The sequence below is a fragment of the Nelumbo lutea genome, chromosome 3, assembly GCF_056320005.1.
Source record: "Nelumbo lutea isolate HS-2025 chromosome 3, American lotus-T2T, whole genome shotgun sequence".
In the NCBI taxonomy this organism is placed as follows: Eukaryota; Viridiplantae; Streptophyta; class Magnoliopsida; order Proteales; family Nelumbonaceae; genus Nelumbo; species Nelumbo lutea.
Genome location: NC_142686.1, coordinates 42,786,149 through 42,800,222, shown reverse-complemented (window position 1 = coordinate 42,800,222; position 14,074 = coordinate 42,786,149).

Sequence of the window (14,074 nt, the reverse complement as noted above, 5' to 3'; positions counted from 1 at the left end):
GTCAGCCATGTGCCAAAGTGAGATATGGGACCATGTACAATGGATTGAGCAATCTATCACAATTAACGTGTCACTGTTCCCCACACATGAAGCCCACGAGAGACCAAACCAAACACTTGCGTGTCCACTTGTTCCCATGGCCCATCTCCCCCGTGCTTCGGGAACATCTTCCCTGTGTCATGGGTAGATGTTCCATTTGGAACAGTTCCAAATTTACATAAGCATGGTTTTGAAAACCGGACGGTTGGACCGGTTGACCCATTAACCAGTTAGTAACTGATTCCATTTCACCTTAAAATCACTTTTGGCCAAAAAAACATTAATTTGGTTAATGATTTATTGATGGGAGGAGTGGTTGAACCTTCAATCTGGCAGCCCGAATAATGGTTTTTATCCATTTTTATTTTCTTTTCTTTTAAATTAGAATGAGCCATCCATTCAAATCGGATGGTCAGACTGTTCGGCTCAAAAACCAGCCCCCAGAACAGTTCCGTGTCCAATCCAATTTTTAAAACCTTGCACATACGGAATGAACTGTGGGGCGCATGTGAAGAGTGCTGTGTGGAAAGCCCATCCCGTCTCTTGTGAGATATCTAAGTGGTCATGGGACATATCCATTTGATGGCTGAAATGGAGCATTATAGTTGATTGGCATCCCCTAATCAATTAGGATCTGCTTTTCACAGAGCTCTCCTTATATCGACCTTACAATCGCACCCCACGAATTAATATCTGCTTCTCACATTGCGCTTCTTAAGTTCTTATATATCTCGACTTTACAGCTACACTCCACCATCTATTACGAATATCTCCCATAAATAATAGCATATATACAATTGTACAAGCATGAGAGATGTTTTCAATATATGACTGATGCATGCTGTGAGATGAAAATCCGGACTCTCCCATAACACAAAAAGTATTGATTTGAATTATTCACGTCTACAGATTGTGGGGAGCCTCAAGCCTGGATCTATTATTTGGCAGTGTATAATAAACAGGTTACATAACCACCAATTTTACAAGTTCAGATCTGCGCCCCACAATACATCCACCATGTATTGAGAATATTTTCCGATGTGATCAATTTTGTTACTATCATGGGAGATGTTGGACATTGTGGTGTGCCCTTGTGAGGCGCAAAAGTGAACTCCAATTTTACACGGCTTTGAAAGGGCAGTTTGACCGTTTGAGTTTGCTCATCAGGCGTCGGGCAATTGTTGAGTAATAAACAATAAGGGCAGTAATTCCGAAGGAATCTACTTAAACTTGATTCCAAACTTATTAATATTTTAATTCAAATTGAATTAAATAAGTAGGTCAAAATATTATTAAAAAAAATAATTAAAAATAGCTTCCATAAGACTCAAAGCCAAAGCATACGAGACTTTAACTAATGATAACGGGATATTTAATTATTTATTTAAAGCAATCAACTTTAATATAAATTTAATAAAATGCATATAAAGGCAATATTGTTTATTGTTGGAAAGGGTGAAGGATCAAGAGGTTCATGATGACCAACCAATAATCTGATCAGATTTTTCAAAGAGGGACGATTGAGAGGCTTATAGTAAATTGAAAGTGAAGGAGTGTGAGTTGTGATTTGCTTGATATTCCTTGTTTGGCGTTCAATTTATGTAAAATGGCGATACCGATGGTCGATGGACACTGTGTCTGTGTCCAATCTGGTCCAAGTCCGAGTCTCCGACCAAAGCTTGTGAGAGGTCAAGCATGTGCAGGCGTTCCAATTGGGGCTGGGGGGACCATCAAATGGAAATTGGCAGCTGATCGAGCTGAAATTTCGACGTTCGAAAAGTTTGAAATTCCCAAATGAAACGTTGGACTTCAACGTTCTCATAACGGTTTCCTGCATTTAAATTCTGCAAAAGGCCAAAGGGGTGTCTCCTACACGCAACACTGCAACAGCAACAGATGGCTGTTCTACAGTTCTGCTGATCTAGCTAGTAGCTAGCAGCACCAAGGTTTGCTGGATTTATATAAAAACTAATAATTGCCTGCATTTTAAATTCCCTCCAACCAAATTTTCTTTCTTTCTTTGTTTTTAGCCTTTTACGGTTGTCTCTGTAATCTCAGTACAGGAGAGAAAAAAAGAAGCTATCATTAATTTATTATTGTGAAGCCATGTACCCTGTCGAAATTATCTGCAGAATGAAGACAAAAAACCTTGAAAGTTTTTTATGAAGGCTTGTTCTTCTTTGCCAAACCTAAATGGGAAGAGAGATGGTCATCGATTTAGAGGAGCAACCGAGATTGGCCCACCAGGTGATCGATATATTGCAGATTCAATCAATGGTAGGTGGTAGGCTGGTAGCTTGTCCATTTGGTCCTCTAGCTATCTCCCTCTCCGAGCTGGCAAGTGCCAAGTTGCGGTAGTGGTTAAGGTTGAACTGACCTCTTTCTCTTCATAGCTATAGAAGACATTTTCAATTCAAAATTCAAGCTCAAATTGCCTGGAAATTCTAAGGTATTTTCGGTTTGGAATTAGATTGATAAAATAATGAAAATTAATGGCTTAAAATATAAAACTAGAGGAGAAGAAATTGAACAAAATGGAAAGGGAGATAGTTAGTTATGAAGTATTAAGGGATTCTGAGTGCAATGAATTAAATATTTTCAGGGATTACCTGTTACCACCCTATTTATTTATAGACTTAAGCTGTATTGTGTTTGGTTTGAAAGTAAAGGTAGGGAAAGGTTCAAACCATATTAAACCAAAATAAGGTTTTATTTATTTATTTATTTTCATGTTGTAGTAATACTTCTTTGAGACATGTATATATGTTTGGAGCATGAAGGATTTTAAAACCAGACTAGACAGAGAACCATTCTGGATACCAATTCCCAAGTCAAAGGGTCTGATCGTCCAATTCGAACAGATGACATGTTCTAACTTAAAAAATAAAATAAAAGTAAATAAATAATGGGCAATAACCATTGTCTAGGTCGATGGTTGAAGGGTTCAACGGTTTGACCGCCTAGGCCAATGGATCGCTGACCAAATCAATGATTTTGACCAAAAAGTGGTTTTAGGGTAAAACAGAACCAGTTACCTAACCAGTTTTTTATTTTTCTGGTATATGACCGTTTGGTCCGGTTTTGAAAACCATGTGGAGCATAGTGGTTACCTTTGAGTGAGATCTATTGCTTTTTTTTACATGCTTCAAGGTAGGGGCTGCTCACGGTTTAGTAAACCGTATTGTGAGCCTATTTTTGAAACCGAACTAGTATTGCTGATTTCTACAAAACTAGTAACCGAAACTGAATGGAAGTCGACCGATTAACCGGTTGACCGGTTTGATTAACCGTCAGTTCGGTTCGTCAATTTTTTGTTTTTTAATTTACAATATATATTATAAAAATATATAAAATACTATATATTAAATAATATATAATATATTTTATATTATAAATATATATTTACATATAACGCATATTTATTAATTTATAATATATAGAAAATAATATATATATATATAATATACATAAAATCAATGTTTTAAAAAGTGACCCAAAACCATAACCATTCTAGCCATCGGTTTCCGGGTTGACAATTCAACCGTCTGGTCCAAATAGACGGCCCGTTCTAACAAAATAAATTAAAAAATAATTAAAATTTAAAAACAGTAAAAAACTGTTGAACGGGCCGATGATTCAATCACCCAGATCAACGAATCATTGACCGATTCAATAGTTTTTGGCCAAAAACTGGATTTAAAGTAAAATAAAACTAATAGCTTGGACGATTCCTAGGCCAAATGGTCCAACCATTCAAATTAATATATACCCCAATTGGTTTGATGAACTGTCAGTTTTCTACATTGCTTAACCGCAACCGAACCAGTAGCTTTGGTTTTTCTAGAAATACCACACCAGCCAATTCGTTTTTTCGGTTGGTTTGGTATCTAACAGATCCCACTACAAGGAGTATGTAGCAACGGACTCCTGCTTTAATGAAGTATAATTGATTGGTAATCGGTCAAAATTCAATAAAAGAATGAGCCAGCAGTGCCACTTTTCAAAGGTGAAATGGAGTGGAAGGGGCCGGGGAATCATTGTGAACTGCTATGCGTGGATTGTCACAAGGGGTGTTAGGGATCCTCACCCCACCCACAAGGCAACCCCTATGTACAGTGTTTGTGTGGGCTAATTGGTAACAAGGATCAGAACCCACTGGATGCCTGTATCTCACAACGAACCTTCAACTTTCTTTATCATATAGATTTAGTACAATAATTTTAGATCATGATGTCTTGCTCCCTACAATCATCTTTATCTTTATGACCAAGTCCAACTATATCTGTCTATCTATTTATCTCTCTCTCTATATGAATCAGACCCACTTGCTAATTACTCTCGACCGTAGCGGTAGAAAGTATTAGTCATACATACCTGTATTCATTAGGCTCAGTTGGGAAGAGGTATAATTACAAATATATACAGTTTAAATCTATCTATACCTATACTACTTATAAAATTGTGAATGATGAGGTATTGACTTCTTAAAATTTTCTTTATTGCAATACCCCTCCTCTTGAATTTAATTTATCTCCGCAAAAAATGTAATTAAAAGAATACCATTAAATACATTCAATTACCTTTCATTAAGTCTCACAATTAAGCCATTAAATAAATAACATTCTCTCTCATTGAATCCAACATTTATACTTTTATTTAACATCATTAAATTCCACTAATAAATTCATACACAATAATTATTAATAGAATGAAATTTTACATTTTTAAAATAAAACATAGAAATAAAATTATATTTTTCATCTAGGCAGTGGGTAAGTAGTTCAACCATTTGGGCCAAATGGATTATTTCATCATATCATAAATAAATAATATAAATTTAGAAATATAAAAAATACTTTTGTTTATCATCATTAAATTCCACTAATAAATCCATACACAATAATTATTAATAGAATGAAATTTTATAATTTTAAAATAAACCTAGAAATGAAATCATATTTTCCATCTAAGTCATGGGTAAGTACTTCAACCATTTGGGTCAAATGGATAATTTCATAATGTCATAAATAAATAATACAAACTTAGAAATATAAGAGATACAAAAATATATAAAAAAAAAGAAACTTTGAAAAAAATTGTACACACTTCTATTATTATATACTTGTCATATTAAAAAATAACTATGATAAAATAGACATAATTTTATTAATGATGGACATCAAATATACAGCTTAAAACCGATGAGAAATTAAACCATCTTTCTATCTAAGGGGTGGATTAGTGGTTCAACCTTACAGGTCAAATAGGTTGGCCCATGATGTATAATTAAAAATATTTTTTTAAATAGAATAGAACAAAAAAAATATGAAATAATTTTGGGCACATCTATAATATTAAATACTAATATTTTAAACAAAACTAAGTATGATAAATAATAATTATTTTATCAATGATACAAATGAAATGTAAAATTTAAAACCAATTTGAAAATGAAACCATTTCCATATCTAGATGTTAAGTAAGTCAATGATCTAACATTTCTAGGTCAAATGGGTCAATCTATGATGTCATAACTAAGTAATGAATATTAAATACATATATACATACATAAACTTAAAGAAAAATGTAAGTTTTGTATAAAGCATTTTGATACAATTCTATTGTTATATATTCACCATATTAAACAATAATAAATGTGAAAATAAAAATTACTTTTAACGATGATGAAAATAAAAATGGAATACATAATTTAATCTATCCATGTCAAATGAATGTTATTATTAAATAATAAAATACATAAAATTCTAGAAAATGTAGAAATTTATCTATAATTTTGGGTACATTCTATAATATTATATATTCATCATATAAAAAAAAAGTATGATTAATGAGAATTATTTTCATTAATGATAAAAATGGGATAAAAAAATAAAAAGTATTAATGTCTAACACATGACTCGACTAACCATGTCAAATGGTTCAATAATTTAATTAGTTAGGTCATCGTAGGCAAGTGGTTTGGTAGAGATGCAAGCAGATCATATCATATTTGAATTAGGGTATATTCAAATATGATATGATCCAAAAATTCGACCAGATCTCATAAATATTGATTTAAATCCAAATCCAATAAAGATGTCACATATTCAAATGTGACACAATCTAATTTGATTTTTTTTAAATTAATAAATTATTAAAATAAAAATAAAAATATAACAATTAAAATAAAAAACAAAAAATGAGTATTTTTTCAACTATTTCCATCATATAAAAAGTTTAAAAAATGCAATATAAATAACATATTTTATAAATAAATAATAAATAACATATATACTATGTATAAATAATTGATTTGACCATAATATTAAAAACCAACATTCAAAACAATATATTGGAGTTGAATTTCCTCTTGGTAAATAAGTATATTTTATTAACTCATAAATTAAATAATAAAAATAAAGAGTATAGAATTTTTATAAATTTTATCAAAAAATTCGAACATACATTACTATTATATATTCTTCGTATTAAGCAAAAATATGTTTGAAAAAATGAGAACTATTGTTAGTAAAGATAGAAATGGCTAAAATACAAAGAAAAAAATGAATTAATGTCTTAATCATAGTCCATTTTCCTAGTTAAATAGGTTAATGATTCAACCAGTAAGGTCATTTGGTTATTGATTATCATCATCATCATCATCATTTGGTACTGCCACATGCAAAAATAAATGCAGAAATGAGAATTATTTTTATTGATGATGAAAATGTAATACATGATTTAAAATCAACTGAAAAAGAAAAAATAGTTTTTCATCCAAGTGGTGGGTTAGTGGCTCAACTATCCATGTCAAATGGATCAACACATGATGTTATTATTACATAATAAAATATATAAAATTCTAGAAAAAGTAAAAATTTGTAGATAATTTTGGATACATTCTATAATATTATATACTCATCATATAAAAAAGCGTGCTTAATGAGAATTATTTTCATTAATGATAGAAATGGGATAAAAATTATGATAAAAAATAAAGAGCGTTAATGCCTAACACATGACCCCACTAACCATGTCAAACGGTTCAATGATTTAATTAGCTAGGTCATTGTAGGCAAGTGTTTTGATAGGGATGCAAATAGATTGGATCGAATTTGAATCAAGGTATATTTCAATTCGATTCGATCCGAAGATCTAATAAGATCTCATAAAATATTGATTTAAATCTGAATCCGATCAATATGTTGTATATCCAATTCTGATATGACCCAATTTAATTGTAAAAATAATAAATTATTAAAAGGAAAAGAAAATATAATAATTGAAACAAAAAAAACAAAAAATATAAGTATTTTTCTACTATTTTCATCATATAAGAAGTTTACAAAAATGCAATATAAATAACATATTTATAATAAATAACATATATATTATATATAAATGATATATATAATTGATTCAACCATAATATTAAAAACCAACATTCAAATAATATATTGGAATTGCATTTCCTCTTGATAAATAAGTATTTTTTATTATCTCATAAAATAAAAATATAAAAATATAGATTTTTTTATATTTTATAGAGAAATATGATCATACATTAACATTATATATTCTTCATATTAAACAAAAATATGTTTGAAAAATAAGATTTATTGTTAGCAAAGATAGAAGTGGCTAAAATACAAAGAAAAAAAATGAATTTATGTCTTAATCATAGTCCATTTTCCTGGTTAAATAGGTTAATGGTTCAACCAATAAGGTCATTTGGTTTTTGACTATTATCATTATCATCATCATTTGATATTGCCATGTACAACACGCGTACACTTTTATTAGTACATACAAAATGATACAAAGTATAAGGTTTTACACTTTACATATTTATATTTATACTCCTTCCAAAGTTAGTTTAAAGAAACAATTAGGAGCAACAACAGCAATTACAGAAACAAACAGTAACAAAGAAAACAAGAAAGTCACCCAAAAATTAGAATCCAAAAAGACTGCACTCTTTGAAGATCTAGCTATCACCCTTAGAAGATCTTTCCAATTGATGAAGCGATGTTGAAATGTCTCTTTGTCAATCTGTTAATATCTATAATAACTGAGAAAGATTAGAATCCAAATTTTCAAAATAAAGGGAATTTCTATCCTTCCAAATCTATCACAAACAAAAAGCCATTCTAATTGTTGTATTAGAATCACAGATCTTATTGACAGTTATAAAATCTAAAAACCATTTTCCATAGCGTGCATTAGGATCTATCAAGCCATCATTTAAACCCAAGCTAGAACCAAACCAAATACACATTGCTTTATTACAGAAAACCAACACATGAAGAATGGATTCTTTTCCATCTTCACATCTCAAGCAAGGAGATCTAACGAGGAGACCATTGACATAACATCTCCAAAGGAAATGTTTAAAGCCAACAGTGTAAGAACACATGCCATACACATATGCAAGTAAATATTAATCATACATGATTTATGGTATTTGAATTTAAGTTTGCGGCCTATGTGGAAACCAAAGCAAGTATCAACTTATATGCTTTAAATGTTTTTCAAAAAAAAAAACTAAAATTATAATGAAAACTCTTGGTTAAAAACATGTGGCATTTCGTTGTCAACAGGATAAAAGAAAGTGAAAGAAATTAAAAAACATATTTTAAGTGAGAGAAAATCTTTATTCTCTTACTGGCGTTTGTTTGTTGCTAAGAAAAATAAAAAAAAAGAAAGTTTTTATTTTTGTTTAATTTGACGGTCCATAAGTCGAATCCAATTAATTTTGTATTTTTTTTCTAAATAAAAGTGATAGCGTTTTGGAAGAGATGGTTGTTTTACAAAGTTGGCGTGATAAAAAAATTATTTTGAGAACAAAAGTAAAAGTAAAATTGCCCCCTCAAATAATCCAATTGGCTTTGTAGACAATTCTATTTCACTCCCTCTCCACTTTTTTTGAGTGCTATAGTAAATGTGCTTCTGTATTTTGCCTATGACAATTATTTTTTGATGATGATGGTGATAGTAATAACGTGTTTCTATTTTTTTACAATTTTTATATTTACTAGTAGAATGGCCCGTGCAGTGCATGGGATATTTGAAATTGATGGTGATGTTTGACTATGCTTTCTTGGGCATAAATGAAAGTTTGCACACCATTCAAGTCCTAAAACAATTATATAATACATAAAAAAGACTCCTTACAAAATGCCAAGATCTGAATTTTATAATATGCAGATAATGTTGGTTGCAAATGCATACATTAATGCACCAAATTAATGACAAAATTATGTTCAACAACATTATATATAGATACAATTCATCCCAATGAAACACAAAATTTATGGAGAATAGGAGATGCCACTCTTAACCGCTCTCCTGTTTTGTGATAACCTAAAACCTATGAAAATAATTATTATTAATGGTTAGAAGTAAATAAAGCTATTATGTTAATTTATTCAAGTAACTATTGAATAGCAGAAGTCATTATCTAAAATGACTATTAAATAACTTACATTAAGTCTAAAAACATTTTCTTCTTACTTTTTAACTAAGAAGAGATAAAGAAATTAATTGGAAGCAAAATTTATCAACCAACCACTAAATTAGCATGTATGCAAACACCTTCTAGGCATGTTGAGCACCTCCGCACATTTGTCCAAGAATAAAACAATTCATAATGTGTCACAGTGTTGCATACAATTGAAGACATGAGTTGTAGGCCCTGCTTAACAACCACATGCATGATAACATTCAGTTCCAATGGCCAAATGCCCTTATAAGACCTGGGCCTAATTGACAAACATGTCTAGGGCCCATTGAATGAAATTTCCGTATTTTCATTTTTCTGTAATTTATGGATTTTCTTTGTTTTTTGTAATTTCTGTTACTTTTCATCAATTTTTATGATTTTCTACATTTTTATAAATTTTCTATGTATTTCTTTGCCTTTTGTTATTTATATTTGTTCTTCATTTTCTGTGTTTTTTATAATTATTTTGCAATTTTCATTTTTATTTAATTTATGTTATTTTCCAATTTTCTATCTTTTATTTATATATTATGTATTTTTATAGTTATATTTTTCTAGAATTTATGTATTATGTGAAAAATTAATGGGTTGGGTAGGTTAACGAGTTGATGGGTTACGTGGGTTAGGTTGAAGCTCAACCCAAACCTTAATACCTAACCCACCCAATGGCTTTTTAGAAAAGACAATTTTGTTTTTTTTTTTTTTTTTTTTTTTTTTTTTTTTTTTTTTTTTTTTTTTTTTTTTTTGCCAACAACTATCATGCACCCTTATATAGAATTGGAATATATCAGAATAACCAAAAAACCATGGGGTAGTATTAGTACAAAAAATCAAGGTCTTTACACCACACTAACTGAATGATTCTCATTTTTTGTATATGGTAGTATATATAAATTTTTATTTTATTCTACAATTTTTGTTCATTTTCTGTAATTTATGGTCTTTCTTTTTTTTAATTTATATTTTTCTCTTCAATTTTTATGATTTTCTATATTTTTGTAAATTCTCTCTATGTTTTTTTGTAATTTATATTATTTTCTTCATTTTATGTGTTTTTTCACAATTATTTTGCAATGACAATATATACAATGGGAAAAATAGAAAGTTGAAGGTAAAGCTGGAAAGTAAAATCGGGGTCTTTTGACCAAACCAATTGCAACATTGGTATGGATTTGTAATTTGTGTTATTTTTCTTCAATTTTTATGAATTTCTATGCTTTTTTGTAAATTTTCTATGTATTTCTTTGTTTTTGTAATTTATATTATTTTATTCATTTTATATTTTTTTCATAATTATTTTGCAATGACATATATACAATGGGAAAAAATAGAAAGTTGAGGGTAAAGCTGGAAAGTAAAACCAATGTGTTTTTTACCAAACCGATTGCAACATTCTCAGTTTTTTCAATGTATGGTATAGAAATTTCTATGATTTTCTATATTTTCATGAATTTTCTATGCATTTCTTAGTCAATTTTGTAATTTATATTATTTTCTTCATTTTATGTTCTTCCTAATTATTTTTCAATAACAAAATATACAATGGGAAAAAATAGAAAGTTGAGGGTAAAGTTGAAAAGTAAAATCAGGTTGTTTTGACCAAACCAATTGCAGCATTCTATTTTTTTAGTATATGGTAAAGAAATTCTTCTGATTTTCTATATCTTTTTTAAATTTTTGTGTATTTCTTTGTTTTTTTTGTAATTTATATTGTTTTCCTCATTTTGAGAAGAAAGGTGTGTAGGATAAGGGAGACATCATTTCTACTTCCTCCTTCCTACTATGAAGTAGGGGGAATGGATAAGATATACACCATACAAAGAGGAGTTTAAAGGCGAGTATTTATGTCTTCGCTTTATGTGTGAACGATGACATTTGGCCTTTTGCCTCTTGCCATTATGCTTGTCAATGGTGGGGCCGTTATTTGCATATCTAATGGCTAGAGTCTAGATATAGGTTGATCTTAATTTGTTTATATTCAGATTCAAATTGAACATTCGTCTAATTTTTATAGAAGAGCCCAGATCTCCTACCAACAAAACACATTCCAAACCCCTACAACCCTACCAAGTACCAAACCCCTACGGTATTATGTTAGTAGGGTGTCAGATTACCGGACTGGCCTGATGATCATCAAGAAAAAACACCCTAAAACAAATTAATATAATAAATCTGAAAGCATTTCCTAATCAAATACAACTTATTACATTAGCAGAGACAATCAAAATGGAGGGGAAATGGACAAAATACCTAAAAAAACAGGGAGAAAACCAAAAAACGTTTCATTTAATCAGTGAACTCCTCTGTTAACCTAGTGAACTCGTGGCAAGGGAGTTTTAAAAACAGCAAGGGCCGCCATAACTTCTGACTCCTCGACTAAAAAAAAAAAAATTGACAGGTCACTACAAGTTCACTCTCCAATGAATAGTTGTCATCGTGGGTCACCGAGAAGCTGAATATCTTACTACCCCTTTTCTGTCTTCCACTGCGCTCATCATCATCATCCGATCCCTCTCCTAAAGCCACAATTGAGGAGCTTGAATTCTCATTGGAAACTGTATATCCTCTATCTCCCTTGATCCATTATATGCTTGACAAACTCTAATGCGAAACACACTCTGAGAAGTTCCGGCGACGTTCTAGTAGTATTGCACGTCTGGGGGGTAGGGGAACATCACTATCTTCATCGTCTTCCGGTGGTGAAACACACAGTTCACTAGAAAAAAGGATCAGGCATCATCACCAGAAAAAAGGATCAGGCATCTCGTTAAACAATAAGGGTATAGTTAGTCAAATTCACAAACAGTAGGGATAGTTTAAGGAAATTGCCATTAATAAAATGAGAATTATGGTTTAAAAATACCCTATTTAATAAGAGAAAATGAGAGTTAATGCCTCAAACATAAGACTTAACGAGAAGGAATTGAATGAGGTAAAAAATAGTACTTTAAATTACATTTTTGCCTTAACAATTACAGAGGGACTAGTTTAAAAATAAGAGTATTTTAAACTAAAAGAAAAAAAAAAATCTATAAGCTGATCCATACTTTTAATAATAGTATACATATTCGAATTGAGAATTGAGAGTTCTACCCATTCAAGCAGTCTAAGATGGTTTTCACTATATGATTTTATTATGTAATTGGTAAAGCACCCCCTACATTGGTATCCAAAAAAATGACAAAATAGCATACACTTTTATTAGAAATCACATTCCTTACAACCCCCAAAAAACATGGATAGGTCAGTAATTTGGTTTTGTTCCAAATACGATTTTGTTATGTAATTGGTAAAATATATACCCCCTACATGGTATCCAAGACAAAATAGTAGGCATTTTTATTAGAGAGCACATTCCTTGCAATCCCCAAAGAAACATGAATAGATCAATGATGGAAATAAATTCATAACATTACATTACATGAACTGCTTTTTAGTTTTCATCCCTAGCATGCCTAGGGAGTACTGCATGGTTGCAGCAGATGCAAACTCGCTTCATAGGTGATGTTTGGCACCACCTAGCGTTTTGAGTTTAAACATCAAATTTCTGTTTGCATGGTTGAGATTATTTTGAGTTAAATGTCACAAAATGTTCCTACTACAAACATAAATGAGTAGGAAGGGGTGCTTGGCGAAATGTCAAATTAATGTTTCCTCCATCAGCTGCCCATTTGAAGAAATACTCCAATGAGGGATTATATTAGTTGGCATTCAATATGGGTAGTATAGAGATATATTCTAATGCATAACATACTAGCAAAGATGGATATATATATATATATATACACCATCAAATTAAATGCCCATAAATCCTACCACCAAAACAACAAAGGTTGGTTCTATGCTTCTCGAACCATTAGATTTGCATCTATGTCGTCTTAATATGTAAATTCTCAGAAAACATTTTATTTTTAAATTTGACCATCAATGAGAGTCGGTCAATACACATTCTAAGGCTCAGTTTGGAATGAGTACAAATACAAATATGTACAGTATAAATACATATAAAATAATATAAAATACATGGTTTTTCATTCTACGAATTTGGATTTATACTCCTTCCAAACTGAGCTTAAATGTTTTAGCTAACAACACCAATACCAAACACAATACTACTCAAAACACTTGTTCAATGCATATAATCAGCACAAGTACCAACCAAACAAGTTTCATATAACAATTTGACATGAAATTCCATTGCCTGTCTAAACATTTGAGCCTGAAATGGCAATTATTTTCCATTTAGGTTTAACAGTTTTCTTTAATTACGTAACCAATTCATCAATCAATAACAAATTGATCATTAAACAAGATGTAATAATCAAATTCAAGGCTTAGTGAACTAATACATGTGGGATTACGTTACGATTGAGTAGATTCCACCCTAAAGTATAACAAATTAATTAATCAGGGCTCTTCCACTTTATTGTGACCTTGTGAGATCATTGCACCAGGCCTTACGTTATGGCATGAATTATGGCGTGCACACTGGCTTCGGCCCAGGGTGGACAGGTTTTGCTCTTTTATGTGGTG